The sequence below is a fragment of the Herpailurus yagouaroundi genome, unplaced genomic scaffold, assembly GCF_014898765.1.
Source record: "Herpailurus yagouaroundi ecotype Mexico unplaced genomic scaffold, PumYag 28, whole genome shotgun sequence".
NCBI classification, from domain to species: domain Eukaryota; kingdom Metazoa; phylum Chordata; class Mammalia; order Carnivora; family Felidae; genus Herpailurus; species Herpailurus yagouaroundi.
The window spans coordinates 89,462,621-89,471,831 of NW_024412376.1; the positions used below are offsets into that span (position 1 = coordinate 89,462,621).

The following is a 9,211-nucleotide window of genomic DNA, read 5'->3' on the forward strand; positions in this document are numbered from 1 at the left end:
TACCTGCCCAGATATTTTCACCCAGAAGGGGAATCTGGGAACAGCTGGGAGCCTAAGAATGGAGCTCACTTAGAAGAAGCAGAGCTGGGGATAGATTTGATATCAATCAGCACTGGGTCAAGTAGCCTCTGAAGCAGAACTACTGGCGGACCCATATAATTCTTTTTCTCCCATAAGCCTGTGTAATTTGAGGTTTCTGTATAAATGATACTCCCTGAAGCCAAACTGCCTAATCAACACCTTAAAAGCCAAGTGAACAAATACTTCGCTTATGCTGTTACCATAGGCCCCGGTAGATTCATATAGAGACGTGGTGTTATGGAAGAGACTCCATAATGCTGTTCAGCCTTTGCAATTTCACTGGTTTTTCCTCCACCTAGTTCTCTTATTTCTCCAATCCACACTGGCCAGAGTGATTTTTCACACACACAAAAATGTACTCCTGTCAGCTCCTTACTCAGAATCCTTCAGAGATTCCTCCTGCCGTGGGGAATAAACTCCCTAGCATTTCTGTCAGGTGGGTTAGGCCCTCTCAGACAGGTGTCTCTCCACCACCATCCCTCCTCTCCACCCTGCCAGGCTCCTGTGTTTTGCATATTAAAGTCTTCACTCAAACCTTCCCCTTTGCCTGGAATACTTTTCTTTTTCCCCTTACCTTCTCATCTTGAACTTTGGCTAGTTGTGTTCAGTAAAGGGTTATCAACTTGGAGTATGTCTAAATTCTTAAAGACAGAATCTAAAGGGATCTCTTAGTTGCTCTTGAAGACCACTGATGGGTATGTGCTTGTCCTTAAATATACCACCAACGCTTAATTCTATGTATAGTTCTATGTACATACATAAGAAACATTGGCAGAGCATGATACTAGCACCTGGGAGAGTTCTCAAGGAGAAAGGGATACATGCAGTCTTTACAGGCCTCTTTATTTTCTTTCCATCAAGCCATGTGAGACCTTTTGTGGTTTGGCCTCTGTCCTACTTCAAGCTCGTGTACTGATGATCATCTCTAGGACTCTGGCTCTGATAGAGATTAACTTAATACAAAAGTGTTTTTCTTAGGAAAGACCTCCTTCTGTCCCTAGCAGCCCATCACCTTTCTCTCTGTTATCCTTTATCTTTTAACTGCTACTACAATAGTAGACAAGATTAGAGAAATAACTAGCAAATTTGAGACTGGGGCAGGTCATATGATTCTCAAATCCAAAAAATAATTCAAAGACTCTAATACAAATCTAATCCAAATGTGTCCTACTTGTACAAGAAGTTCTCAATCACTGCTATTCTTTTTCTTTGCCACTGCACACATAAGTATTTTTTCTTAAGTTTATTCATTTATTTGAAGAGAGAGAAAGCGTGAGTGGGGGAGGGGCAGAAAGAGAGAGACAATCTCAAGTAGGCTCTGCACTATCAGCACGGAGCCTGATGTGCGGCTCCAATTCATGAACCGTGAGATCATGACCTGAGTCAAAGTCAGATGCTTAACTGAGCCACCCAGGTGCCCCCATGCACACATGAGTATTGTATTTGAGCAAGACCTGTTTCCCTCCTGCTGTTTTGTTTAGATTCTTTTCCTCTTTATATTCATTTTCCCCCATCTTAATATTCCCAAAGAGAGTTTTCACTAGCAATCTGTGATTTAAATATTAATATTTTTCTTCTTTCTTTCTTTCTTTCTTTCTTTCTTTCTTTCTTTCCTTCTTCTTTCTTTCTTTCTTTCTTTCTTTCTTTCTTTCTTTCTTTCATGTTTTTAGATACAAAATATAAATTGATTTCTTTCCATTTCCTAGTGTTGTCTTATGCATACCCCCAATATACGTACTCCACTTTGGAGATCATGGCTCTCAAGGACTACTCTGTGCATGTTATTAAGGTAATGTCTCCCAGCTACAACCCCCTCCCTCATCGACTGAGCTGGAACTGGGCTGGGATTCTGCGAAACACCTTTTCCCTTGGCCAGCTAGCCGCCTATCTAGGCTCTGCAGAGAGAGGGCGCTAGAGAGAGACCTCACGTGGGAGGAGCCAGGAGGAGCTTACACTTTGCTGTTTATTTCTGTTTGCTTGCTGTATTTCTGAGCGTCACCTAGCAACACTTCATCCTGGAGGTGGCAGTTCCTCCCAGTATAGCCCTGGATTCTAGTTCTCGGTTTTTCCAATACTCACAGGATCAGGCTCACTTGCCCTCGCAGGCACACTAACACCAGCTGACTCGTGTCCCTCTGTAGAGGTCTGCATTTTAGTGGACTCGGGTCTGAGTTTCAGCAGTATGAGCATTTGCTTCAAGCTTGTAAGTTTAAATAACTTCAACCCCTTTCCCTTTGTTCTTCCAGGCCAGAGATGGTAACTGCTTCTTGCTGTGCTAAATCCATGGCATCTTAAGGTAATTTTGTTTGCCCTTTCAGTACTTCAAAACCTAGTTAGTATTTTTTTTCTATTTTTTTAAGTTTATTTATTTAGTTTGAGAGAGCGTGTGAGCAGTGGGGGGGCAGAGAAAGAGAGAGAGAGAATCCCAAGTAGAGAATGATTGTGCAGAGCCCCACGTGGGGCTCCAACTCACAAACCATGAGATCATGACCTGAGCCAAAATCAAGAGTTGGATGCTTAACTGACTGAGCCACTCTGGTGCCCCAGTATTTCTTTTTCTTAAGTTCTCTTTGTTAAAATAACTTGTGTGTGTGGTCTTATTGGACTCAGGCTGACCCAGTTTCCCTCATGTCCATGATTTCAATGCCCTTATATCATGCTTGTCTTGCTATAGACCCTGGTTACCCTGGATTCATGTTGACCTTAAAATACCACGTTTGGCCTTACAGTCAATATTAATCTGAAAACGATTGTGATGGTTAATTTTATGTGTCACCTTGACTGGGCCATGGGGTGCCTAGATATTTGGTCAAACATTATTCTGGGTATTTCTGCAATTAACATGTAAACCCATGGACTTTGAGTAGAGTGAATTGCCCTAATGACCACATTAGTGTCTGTGTTCATCCAATCAGTTGAAGGTCTGACCAAAAAAACCAGCTTCCTTGAGCAAGAGAGAATTCTCCAGAAGATGGCCTTTGGGTTTCATCTGCAGCATTGGTTTTTTCTGGTTCTACAGCAGATGGCCTTTGAACTGTAAGTGTAACACCTGTTCTCTTGACTCTCTAGCCTGCCAGACCACCCTGAAGACTCTGTACTTTGCACTCTCCATAACTGCATGAGCCAATTCCTTCTAATAAATTTCGATATGTATGTCTTATTGGTTCTGTTTCTCTGGAGAACCCTAACCAATGCAATACCTCCTACATATTTCTTGAAAAAATATTGATCTGACTTCGCCTCTCATATACTCTGCTACATTGGCTGGTTTGCTGGAAGCTGTCACTTCTCTGGCCAACCTTGACAACTATTTCTGGGCAAGGTATTCCTAGGATACCTATTTTGTTTTTTTTTTTTAATTTTTTTTTCAACGTTTATTTATTTTTGGGACAGAGAGAGACAGAGCATGAACGGGCGAGGGGCAGAGAGAGAGGGAGACACAGAATCGGAAACAGGCTCCAGGCTCTGAGCCATCAGCCCAGAGCCCGACGCGGGGCTCGAACTCACGGACCGCGAGATCGTGACCTGGCTGAAGTCGGACGCTTAACCGACTGCGCCACCCAGGCTCCCCCATAGGATACCTATTTTGTTGAAAAAAAGCAGTACATTTTCTATGTGTGATTTTATTTTTTACTTCAAGGTTTCTTTTCTTTTTGTCATTTTTTGACAGGATCACCCTGGCATTTAGAGAAGGACCTCACAGCACTATATTAGTCAGGTAGTGCTGCCGAAATGCTACATATCAAATTCTTAGTGGCTTACAACAAACGTGTTAGACATTCAGAGGTCTACAGGGTAGCTGGGGTAGTTATGTTTCAGGCTTCCTGTGTTTTCATTCTGGGACCAGTGGCTACCCAGGGTGTGTTGTTTTCTGGGGCAGAGCACAGGAGTACAAAAGGGAAATCCAAATGTGCGAGCGTATTTAAAGCTTCTGGTTGTATCCCATCTGCTCTTATTATATTGGACACAGGATATCACATGGCCAAGTCGTAAGTCAAATGGTAGAAAAGAGCACGCTGTCTGCTGTGAACCTACAACAAAGATGGGAAAGAATAATTCTACAGTGTATCTATAACACATATAAAGGGAGTCTTGAAAATCAATAAGAAGAAAAGACGAAAACCCCCATAGAAAAAAAATGCAGGGAATTTACAAAAGAATAAATAAAAACAGTGAAAAAAATAGGATGCTCACCTATGTTCAACCTTATCTGTGACCAAAGACATGCAAATTTAAAACACTGTGACGGGGGTGCCTGGGTGGGTCAGTCGGTTGAGCGCTTGCCTGACTCTTGATTTTGGCTCAGGTCATGATCCCAGAGTCGTGGGACTGAGCCCTGAATAGGACTCTGTACTAGCGTGGAGCCTGCTTAAGATTTTCTCTGCAGCTCGTGCGTGCGTGTTCTCTCTCTCCCTCTCTCTCTCAAAACAAAACAAACAAACAAGCAAACAAACAAAAGCACTGTGAAATATTTTGTATCCATGAGATAGGAAAAGAATAAAATAATAGCATTAGTTCAAATTAGCCACAGAATAAATTTGTGAAAACTTTCTGTATGTCAGTCTGGCAATGGGTATTATTTAAAATTTACATAACCAATTACTCAGGAATTCTTTTTCAGGAATTTATACCCCACAAAAAAATAAAGGTTGTGCCAAAATCTACATACAAAATATTTACTGTGGGTAAAAAAGAATGACAGATGAATCGAAGAAAGCTCTCTGTTCTCTCGTTTTGCCTGAATATTTATTGCATACATAACAGAGCTAAATTAATCACTTCATCTGTGGCATGTAATCACAAATTTTGCACAGTGACATTGTAGATTGTATTTTGCTGATAAAGTAACAAATTTACCACCACCAGCATAATGAATTTCTTTTTCGCACTAAAAAAATGTACTTTTACTGTGAAATGTTAAAAAATATCTCTACAGGAAGGAGAAAATGAGATAGAAAAAGAAAGATAGCGCAGAAAAAATTTGAAAAGAATGGTTATCACGCAATGCATTGTAACATGCTTTCTGGGTTTCACTGTTGGCCTTTTAAAAGGTTGAATTTTACAGCATCTTACATACAGACTGTGTACCTTAACACCTAACACACTTTGTCAGGAATCTGTTGAGCGGATACTATGAAGCTGGAAAGGAAGCAAAAGATGTGCAGCATAATTGACGTAGAGTATTTTTAAGCAGTTTCTAGTAAAGAGTGGCCTGGGGTGGTCAGCCCAGGCTGATAATTTTGAGGGTCTTCCCAATTGGGAAAGCACATGGTGACATGGTGAAGGAACAGCTTCTCAGTTGCTGCTAATAGGCTGTAAGACTAGAACACATTCAGGGACTTGACCTCCCTCCTTAACATCACCGGGTGACACTGCCCCTCCTCTGTTTGCATGTTATCTTCACAAAGCATTTTGTTATGAAGATTTTTCCCCCTCTTTACTAGTATGCTTGCTATACTTTTCATTTTATTTAACCAGCTAAAACCTGCTGGGTGTGGGAGGTGGACAAAAGCAAAATGTAAGATCTTTCCCTTCTAGATCTTTCCACAAATCCATCCATGTTCTCACCTTTCTTACCCAATTCTCTACCCCTCACCTCAGCTCAACTCTCCCGAGGGATGGCTCTGCCCAACTGCTCATATGGAGAAAACAGGAACCTCTCAAATCAATAGGTGAACATACAAATTGCTATTTGGACTACCTGACGAAGAATAATAAAAGTTGGTAAAAGATTCTTAAAATATCTTAAGATAATATGTAAATGGGTAGACATCACATTAAATACTTTGGTCCCAACTATTAGCCAGAGCACAACTTTGATCAGGGGACAATAAGTCCAGAACACTTTAGGCACAGAGACAAATAGTCTCAGAGGAAATGACAGAAAAAAGAAGCACTTGATAAGATTGACTCACATAGTTCAGTTTGATTTGTATTTCTAAATTTAATTTCGTGTATTTTCAGCTTTAGGAAAAACTAATATTTGAAAGTATTTATACTAAACCTTTAGAGCTCAAGTTGATTCTTGAGGTGCCTTGGGGTGCCTGGGTGGCTCAGGTGCCTTGGGGTGCCTTGGGGTGCCTTGGGGTGCCTGGGTGGCTTGATTTTGGCTCAGGTCATGATCTCACAGTTTGTGAGATTGAGCCCCGTGTCAGGCTTAGAGTTGACACCTCAGAGCCTGCTTGGGATTCTCTCTTTCCTTCTCTCTCTGCCCTTCCCCCACCTCAGGCATGTATGTTCACTCTCTCTCGCTCTCTCTCTCTCGCTTTTTCAAAATAAATAAGTAAACATTCAAGTTGATTAACTTAGTTAAATAATGAAGTAATGGGAAGTTCTAAGCTTGTAGGGAATGTTCCACAACACTTTTTTCCTTATCCTGAAGAATCTTCTCTCTGCACCCAGTGGTTATAAACCAAAACTCTGTGAAGCATTTTGGTGGCATTGTAAAAGTATAGGCTTTTAATCAACAGAGCTGAGTTTGAGTGCTAGCTACATCCTAATAGCTGTATGACCTTGGGCAAACTTACACTACAAGCCATAATTTTCTCATTTGTACAATGGGTCTAAATTATATCTGCATTACAAATTTGCCATGTGCATTAAACAGCTCCACAACTATCATTATTATGAAATAAGCACACTAAATATTTGAACTGACTACAATTTTCTCACTTTATTTAAATTTTAATGAAAATTGTTTTCCAAAACTACATGTCTGTAAGAAAATTATTCAGCGAACAGAATACTCAGTTTCATATCCCATATCCTACATGGTCTCTGTTTTCCCAAGATTCTCCCCACTCCTTTTCTTTTTAAGACTGAGGGGTGGTAGGTGGGCAGGAGTCTGGGGGTTGAGAAAGGGTAGGGCCACCAGGTCTCTACTGACTTTTAACCAATCCCCTTGTTTTCAGTCCTGAATCACAAGTCCACTTCTATGGGTCTTGGAGTCCTGGTGTCTCCTGGGTTCCTCACAGTTACTGAGATGGCGTCTCCTTAGTATACGCACTCCTCCTCACTTTTAGGGAACCTTGGGTGATAACTGATTCCATGGGTTTGATGAGGTGTCACTCCTCCATTTGCTCACTGTCTGCCAAAACGTTTTTTGAAATGTTTCTTATACTCTGCTTCTCCCCTTTCTCTTTGTCCTTGCTGACTATACCTTTTACATACTTCTACTGTCCCTTCAGTGGGGCTTGGGCTACTAACATGTGCTGTGAATATGTCATGCTTACCCAGCTCTTTGGAAAGAAAAGTTGGGTGCTCCCTTCGGCAGCACATATAGTAAAATTGGAACGATACAGAGATTAGCATGGCCCCTGTGCAAGGATGACACGCAAGTGGAAAGAACAAGTTGGGAAATGTTAACTATAGGATTTAAACTAGATATGAATAATAAACAAACAGAAAGCAATTTTTAGAACTTGAAGTAAAGGACATATAAGAATTGCAATTTTTCTGGAGAAATAGCCACATGTTTAACTTGAGCATTTTCATCATATAACTCCTAAGAGAAGGCAGGAAGGAGCTTGAACATGCATTTTTTAAAGCACATTTTTCAGGAATTTTGCTATCCTTACTCTTTGAATTTGTAAACAGGGCTTAATAAACAGAATCCAGAGAATAAGAACTAAAAACTAAACACTGGCTTCAAGTTCAAACTTCACTTTTTGGAATTCAAAGGCTGTTAGAAGAGGTGTTTGACTTTGATAAAAGATGCTTTTGATTTTCCAAAAAGAATGTAATGCTTTGCATTTGCTGAAACGGAAAAAATGAACCACGAACAGTGACTTCATCTGGGCGGTTGACATGTGTCAGAAGACTGCTTGACTCAAGCTGTGTAACTGAAGAGGCTTTGCTGAAGTCCAGAGCGTGTTTCTCTCTCATCAGCTGTTTTCAAACAGGAAAAAAGTAGAGATACGAAATTGTTGTAGGACTACCACCACATCCAAAGAAACAGAATGAAAAACAAAGATTTGATTTGGAACATTTACAAAAACATAGTAACATTTTAACACAAAGTTTAAGTCAATATAACATAAGGTTTCATATGCATTTCTATTTATTTGCAGAAAAGAAAGCCTGTCTTTCCAAATTAGATCTTACAAAATATCTGCAATGAGTAAGCAAGCCTCCGTGAAGCTAAGATCTGCTCCTCAGTCCGGTTTATTTCAGAAATTTAATTAGGTCGCTCAATATTTCATGAATCACTAAAACCCCCAAAATATAAATTCATTAGAATATACATTTTGCCAAACAAGAAATACAAGAATACATCTGCCAAACATTAGTGAATCTGCTTTCAAGTGTTGCACCAAATTTAGAGAACATTTTAACAAAAAAACCTAATAAATAAAGGGATAGATCTGCATAGAAAAGGGAATACTTGCATCTGCCTATCAAAGAATCTTTTAACTTAGATAGTGATGGAAACCTGAAAATTGTCTCATTTGGTTTTTTTCTTTGCAAGTATTCTTACTAGATACCAAAAAGCACACATCATAAGAACAAATCTTCATAGGAGACATCTTACAGTGCTGGTGACCAGTGTGCATTACATGTTGGTTGCATGAATCTTAATTGAGTGCTATTCTCATGGTAATTACTCATTTATGTGTATATTTTTAATTTCTTAATTTAATTGAATTATTTAATTGTGGCAGGTTGCTCCCTTTGAAAGAACAAAGCACTTTGAGAAGAAACCAAATGGATTTTGAGGAAGAGAAGGAATAGCCAAATGGGCAAAATGCCTAGCAAGCAATTGTACAAAGATCCTGTGATCACAGCACTGTTGTGTCTAATATTTGTTACATAAGCCACAGGGACTGTGTTAATATTTAGAAAGCAATTCTTTGCAGAATTACATTTACACATCTTCTTTCAGTTGGTGCCCATAGACGACAAGTTAACCATTTCTATAAATGGCTCCAAAACCCAGACTGATGCTGATAATTCTGGACCTTTTCCCTAGACTATGGTGGTTCATCCTAATTGAGGCCCATAGCTTCCCGTGAGCTATTAAAACTGCTATATCAAAAAATGTACATACTACAAACAAATGTATGTACTAGAAAACATACCATTTCCATCCTTCATGGATTAGGTCCCAGCATTTTGGAAACAGCTGATATTT

General features: G+C 39.9%; 1 non-coding gene across 1 annotated transcript; it reads left to right on the top strand.

The window, feature by feature from the left end:
* The first annotated feature begins 7,338 nt into the window (after window positions 1-7,338).
* LOC121040207 (U6 spliceosomal RNA) lies at window positions 7,339-7,443 on the top strand. Its single transcript, XR_005795187.1, has one exon. It is a non-coding gene; the product is annotated as a U6 spliceosomal RNA (small nuclear RNA).
* Window positions 7,444-9,211: the final 1,768 nt, after the last annotated feature.